This window comes from Corythoichthys intestinalis, chromosome 12 (genome assembly GCF_030265065.1).
Source record: "Corythoichthys intestinalis isolate RoL2023-P3 chromosome 12, ASM3026506v1, whole genome shotgun sequence".
NCBI classification, from domain to species: domain Eukaryota; kingdom Metazoa; phylum Chordata; class Actinopteri; order Syngnathiformes; family Syngnathidae; genus Corythoichthys; species Corythoichthys intestinalis.
In genome coordinates, this window is record NC_080406.1 from 52,964,278 (window position 1) to 52,970,277 (window position 6,000).

Consider the following 6,000-nt stretch of genomic DNA (forward strand, 5'->3'; position numbering starts at 1 on the left):
GCTTCACTAATTAACTTTGTTGAGCTGTCTACTAGGGTTGGGAACCTCTGGGTGCCTAACGATACGATATGATTGCGATACAAGGCTCACGATAATAATCTCACGTTATGGTGATACATCATTGATGGCCAGAATAGTCGGTTTCATTTGCAGCGCTTTGTCTTAACATTTTTAATCAATGCAAATGTGATCTATGTGATGTGTAACTTGCTGCTTTTCTTTCAAATCTAATGCACGTATGGGACGTATGGGTAAGAAAATTCTACAGAAAGCTAATAAAGAGAAAACAGCCCCCTTCTGCTGTGAATTGGAATGAGTTTACGTCTAGTTAGACATCCAATCCATTTGAACTGGGAGGGTGAACATTTGTTCATTCGCTGCCATCCTTCCCACTTCAAACGGACTGGACATCTATGGCCATCAGTGGCAGCCAATGCCAGGCAATGAGTTAATTTTGTTACATTTCAATTCCAGTGTATTTTCGGTCACTTCCTTTTCCTTTCAGGGTATTTATGGGTCACTTCCTGTAGATTTTAGGGCATTTTCGGTCACTTCCTATTGAATTTGGATTACTGATAAGGAAGAGCCTCAAAAATAAATAGGAAGTGGCTCAAAATCAACAGGAAGTCACCTGTGAATGCCCACAAAACACTGGCACTGAATGCACTGGTTTCAGTGCCATTGACGGCACTAGACGTTCAATCCAGTCAAAATGAATTGGACGTCTAGCGCTGTCAGTGGCAGCCAGTGAGCTAAATCAGACACTATTGTAATGGAAGATTTTGGTAGCAACCTGTTGGGCACAGTGCCTCTGGAGTGGCTGACCAGGGTGGTGGTCAACCTTTTTTAAAAAGGGGGACAGCAGAGTGTGTTACAACTATACAGTAGAGGGATCACACTCCTCATCCTCCCTGGTAAAGTCTATTCAGGGGTGCTGGAGAGGAGGGTCCTTCGGGAGGTCGAATCTCGGAATCAGGAGGACCAGTGTGGTTTTCGTCCTGGCCGTTATATGATACTACTGTATATACCCTGCCCTGCCCTGGGCTTGGTTGGCCATTGGGGGTCCCGCGATGTGCTGTATTGGTTAGGGGGCTGCGGCTGTTGCTCGTGGGGCAGGTGGGCGTGGGGGTCGGTGGTGCGTCCCCTCTTCCCATCCCTGAAGGCCGCTTGATGGAGACGTGGGTGACGATGGCCCTGCAGGAGGAGGGATGAGCTGCGCTAGCTCGGACCAACAACGCCCCCCCCCCCCCCCCCCAACCAGATTGGCTGGGGAAGGGCCATGACCCTAGGGTGGCACCCACGCAGTAACTCCACTTGTCTGCGGGACTATCACGTGTTAGATGAGACTCACACATGGCTAGGTGAATTTAGACACTCTCAAGTAGGAAACCTCGGTGTTAGGATTAGCGATGAGACAGCAAAGAATAGGATGCTAACATACTCACTCTCGCAAGGGATTCACACAAATACTGGGTACTAGATCACATTGATTTAGGTACACTTCACCCCTCCCAATCACTTATCTCTCAGCCCCCCTCCCCCCTCTTTCCTTGGTTATCAGGCCGACCACATGGTGTCAACCGGAAATACAACTAGCTAACAATAGGTCAAACATATTCATAGTTAGTTAGTTTTAATGTATTTCTTGTTGTTGTTTGTGCTTTTTCTCTCTCTCTCCCTCTTTTCTTTTGTTCCCCCATAACCCCTTCCTGTTCGCTGATTTCTCCTAATAAACGAGTTATGTTGAATGATCACAACGGATGTATGTCATACTCCCATGTGATACATTAAAACTATTCAGATCAATCGGACATTCAGATCTTCATTCTCTGTGGCAAGCAGCTGAACAGGACAGGTTAGAGAAAAAAATATATATCAGAGTTCGCCCATAGATGTACTTATACACACAGCGGTATAGATGTGTTTTGTACATTTGGAGAAGGCGTTCGACCGTGTCCCTCAGAAGGTACTGTGGGGGTGTTTCGGGAGTAAGTAGCACCGAGCCCCCACCGGTAAGGGCCGTTCAATTCCTGTATGACCGGTGCCAGAGTTCGGTCCGCATTGCCAGCAGTGAGTCAAGTGAGTGAGTCGGATTTGTTCGCAGTGAGGGTTGGACTCGGCCAAGGTTCTCCTTCGTCACCAATTCTGTTCATAACTTTTGTGGAAAGATTTTCTAGGCGCAGCCGGAGCGTTGAGGGGTCCGGTTTGGTGGCCTCAGCATTGCATCTCTGCTTTTTGCAGAAGATGTGGTGCTGTTTGGCTCCATCAATCTCAAACTCTCACTGGAGCGGTTCACAGCCGAGTGTGAATCGTTTGGGATGAAGATCAACACCTCCAAATCCACGACCATGGTCCTCAGCCGGAAAAGGGTGGTGTGCCATCTCTGGGTCAGGGATGAAATGCTACCCTAAGTGGAGGAGTTTGAGTATTTTGGGGTCTTGATCAAGACGAGAGAGGGGTAAGAGGGAGCGGGAGATCAACAGCAGGATCGGCGCAGCATCTGCAGTGATGCGGACTGTGTACCACTCCATTGTGGTGAAAAAGGAGCTGAGCCAAAAGGGGAAGCTTTCGATTTACCAGTCTATCTACGTTCCTACCCTCACCCATGGTCACGAGCTGTGGGCCATGATCCAAAGAACAAAATCCTCGATACAAGTGGCCAAAATGAGTTTTTCTCGCAGGGTGTCCTGGCTCTCTCTTAGAGATAGGGTGAGAAGCTCAGTCATCCGGGAGGGACTCAGGGTTCAGCCACTACTTGTGTTGAGAGGAGCCAGCTGAGGTGGCTCAGGCATCTGGTTCGGATGCCTCCTGGAGAGGTGTTCCAGGCATGTCCCACCAGTGGGAGGGCCTAGGGATGACTTAGGACACGCTGGAGAGACTATGTCGCTTGGCTGGCCTGGGAATGCCTTGGGATCCCACCAGAGGAGGTGGTTGAAGTGAGTAGGGAGAGGGAAGTCTGGGCTTCCCTGCTAAAGCTGCTGCTCCCTTGACCCGACCCCGGATTTGGCTGTAGATAATGGATGGATGGATATTGATTCTTGGTGGGAGCATATCGATACTCTTTTGGGCTACAAAGTATAGCGATATATCACCATTTTTATATAATGTCACACCCCAACTGTCTATAATGCCCACTTCTGATTCGGGCTCATTATGGGTAAGCTCACTAATTCGAGTTTGTTAAAGTACCGACCCTGGAATTCACCTAAAACTGCTGTCGTGTATGGCTAATACTGACTGCTTTAGATATATATTTTTTTCAATTTCTTGAGTTTTCTAAAACTCATTCTCTGCTATTGGCGGTGATTGACGTCAAGTCTATTTGAAGTGATTGGTCTATTGTTGTCAATGGCAAAGAATGATTTAAGGAAAATGTATTGCATTTTGTTTCTCCAAGTCAAATGACAAATGAACAGTAACCACCTTTGTGTGTACTGTGTTGTAATTTCAGTTTCGCATTTGCTTCTGCCGTTTTGATGGATCCCTTCACCCTCATGAGTAACGAGACTAGGGTGGGAGGCCCCTGACGAGTAATTATTTTCATTTGGGTGACAGCACGGACTTGCTCTGCATTCGCCACTGTGACAGCCCGCTATCTTCCGGCGACGGTAATGGGCGTCAGGTTCTCATTATTCGCCCCGGCGGTGGCACAGCGGCAAGGAAGACTGGAAATAACCGGAACATTTCGCCACCGCTGCGTCATACAGGAGAAATACAGAATAAATAAAGTTCACCAGCGGTCAGGTAAAGTTAATACTGCTGTGTTTGGAATATTTTGATGACACTTTTTGCCTGTAATTATCCCTAAATGAATTAGCAAGCTAATTGTTTATACTTGTGATTGTAATGAGCTGAATTAGTCGGTTAATTGTTATTTCACTGTTAATCAAAATTAGTCTATCTGAATTCTTTAATTAGTCTAGACAAATTCAGTATACATTTAACACTCACAACAAGAAAAGAAAGGACTGAGTTGTAGTAGTAGTACACCTAGGGACATACAAGTTTTTATATCCTTTCTATTATTTTTTTTTTTTAATACTCAAACTAGCTTATTCTTTTCTATTTCCTGGCAGTTTCGAGTTAGAAGATGAACTGCTGGCACACAGCCAGTTTGCAGATATTGGGCCTCGGTTAGTCACGGTTTACAGTACTTGGCAGCCCGCGGTAGGTAAGGTAGCATGTTAAAGGGGGGAAAAAATCCCATTATGCTAATGATAATTCTGCCGGAGGGCGGGAAGAATGCCCTGACACTTTTCATAGGTGTCATTATCGGCGGCGTAGTGCATGTCATGATGGTTGGGAGAATATTTTTCATGCAGCCTGAGTCTTTCCAGTGGACTTCATAATAGGATCGGAGAGAGAGGTGTGGGCTATTTTTGCTTTGAAAGGCCTTGATATCTCATTCCCAACATCAGACTGACACCGGTTGAATTTGATGATAGACTACAATGTGCTGCTTTAGTTGGAAATTAAAAGTCAGGAGAACGGTTGAAGGGTTGGACATTGGGTAGTTTTTTACCGTATTTATTCTTCATGCTAATAATTGAGAATATCATGATAATTCACTTACGGCAGTAGGCTTCCATTCTATTTTAAACGTGAGGACTGGCAGTGAATGAATCACCAAAATCACCATTTCCAATGATTAGGGACCAAGACTCGCAGGGAATAATGAAAACACTCAACTAAAGAATGTTCTCCCTAAAAGACTATATAATTATACTATATATCAGAGGTGCCCATTATGTGATAGCTGTGTGGGGTAGCTCGCAACATCCAAAAAAAAAAAAAAAAAAAAAAAGATTTGTATATATATATATATATATATATATATTTTAGTACACATTGTTAATTATGTTGTGTGGGCAACATAACCTCATATGTTGGTCACACATGATAACAACACGGGAGAACTGATTCGCCAAAGGGAAAAGCTGAAAGGAAAAGAAGAAAAAATACATTTAAAGAAAAAAATCTACACTCTTAATTTATATATATACAATGGTATGAAAAAGTATCTGAACCTTTTGGAATTTCTCACGTTTCTGCATAAAATCAAATGTCATTTGATCTTTGTCAAAAATCACACAGATGAAAAAACAGTGTCTGCTTTAACAAAAACCACCCAAACATTTATAGGTTTGCATATTTTAATGAGAATAGTATGCAAACAATGGCAGAAGGGGGAAAAATAAGTAAGTGAACCATCATATTTAATATTTTGTCACACAGGCACAGGCACACACCTGACTTCAATTGTTTGGTAAAAATTTGTTTCAATTGCTCTTTACGTCTCCCTAGCCAGAGGACTCACTTAGTTATTTTTTTCCCCCTTCCGTCATTGTTCGCATTCTATTCTTATTAAAACAAGAAAACCTATGAATGTTTGGGTGGTTTTAGTTAAAGAGCATATGACACCAGAAAAAAGTCTTAAATGGCATTATTATGTGAATTAGAATCATATTTTGAGACGATTCGACTATATACAACAATTTAGCAAAGCGCAGATGACGAGAAATTAGTCTTTTAATCTGCCGGTTAGCCACGCCTACCATTATAGGGCTTTAGCGTCCCCAACAGGTGGATGACGTCAGCGGTAGACTGGGCTCATCGGTTTTACTATTCAGCCCATTGAGGGGGAATTGTTCAGAACGAGGAAAACGCGACGAAGAGAGCCGCAAAATGTCATTGTTTCAGTCTCTCTACTCCAATATTTTTACAGGATATTCTTTTTATCCAAGTATTTTTCCCCAATAGCTATATAAATGGCTTGAGAAGGACCAGTCAGCCCGTCAAGAGGAAACTATTCACAACGAGGAAAACGCGACGAAGAGAGCGGCAAAATGTCATTGTTTCTGTCTCTTTACTTCCATATTTTTACAGGATATTCTTTTTATCCAAGTATTTTCCCCAATTGCTAAATAAATGGCATGGTCATGACAAATAACAATCTTGTGCTAAATGGAATATGAAATAATAAAAATCAATTTATTCAAG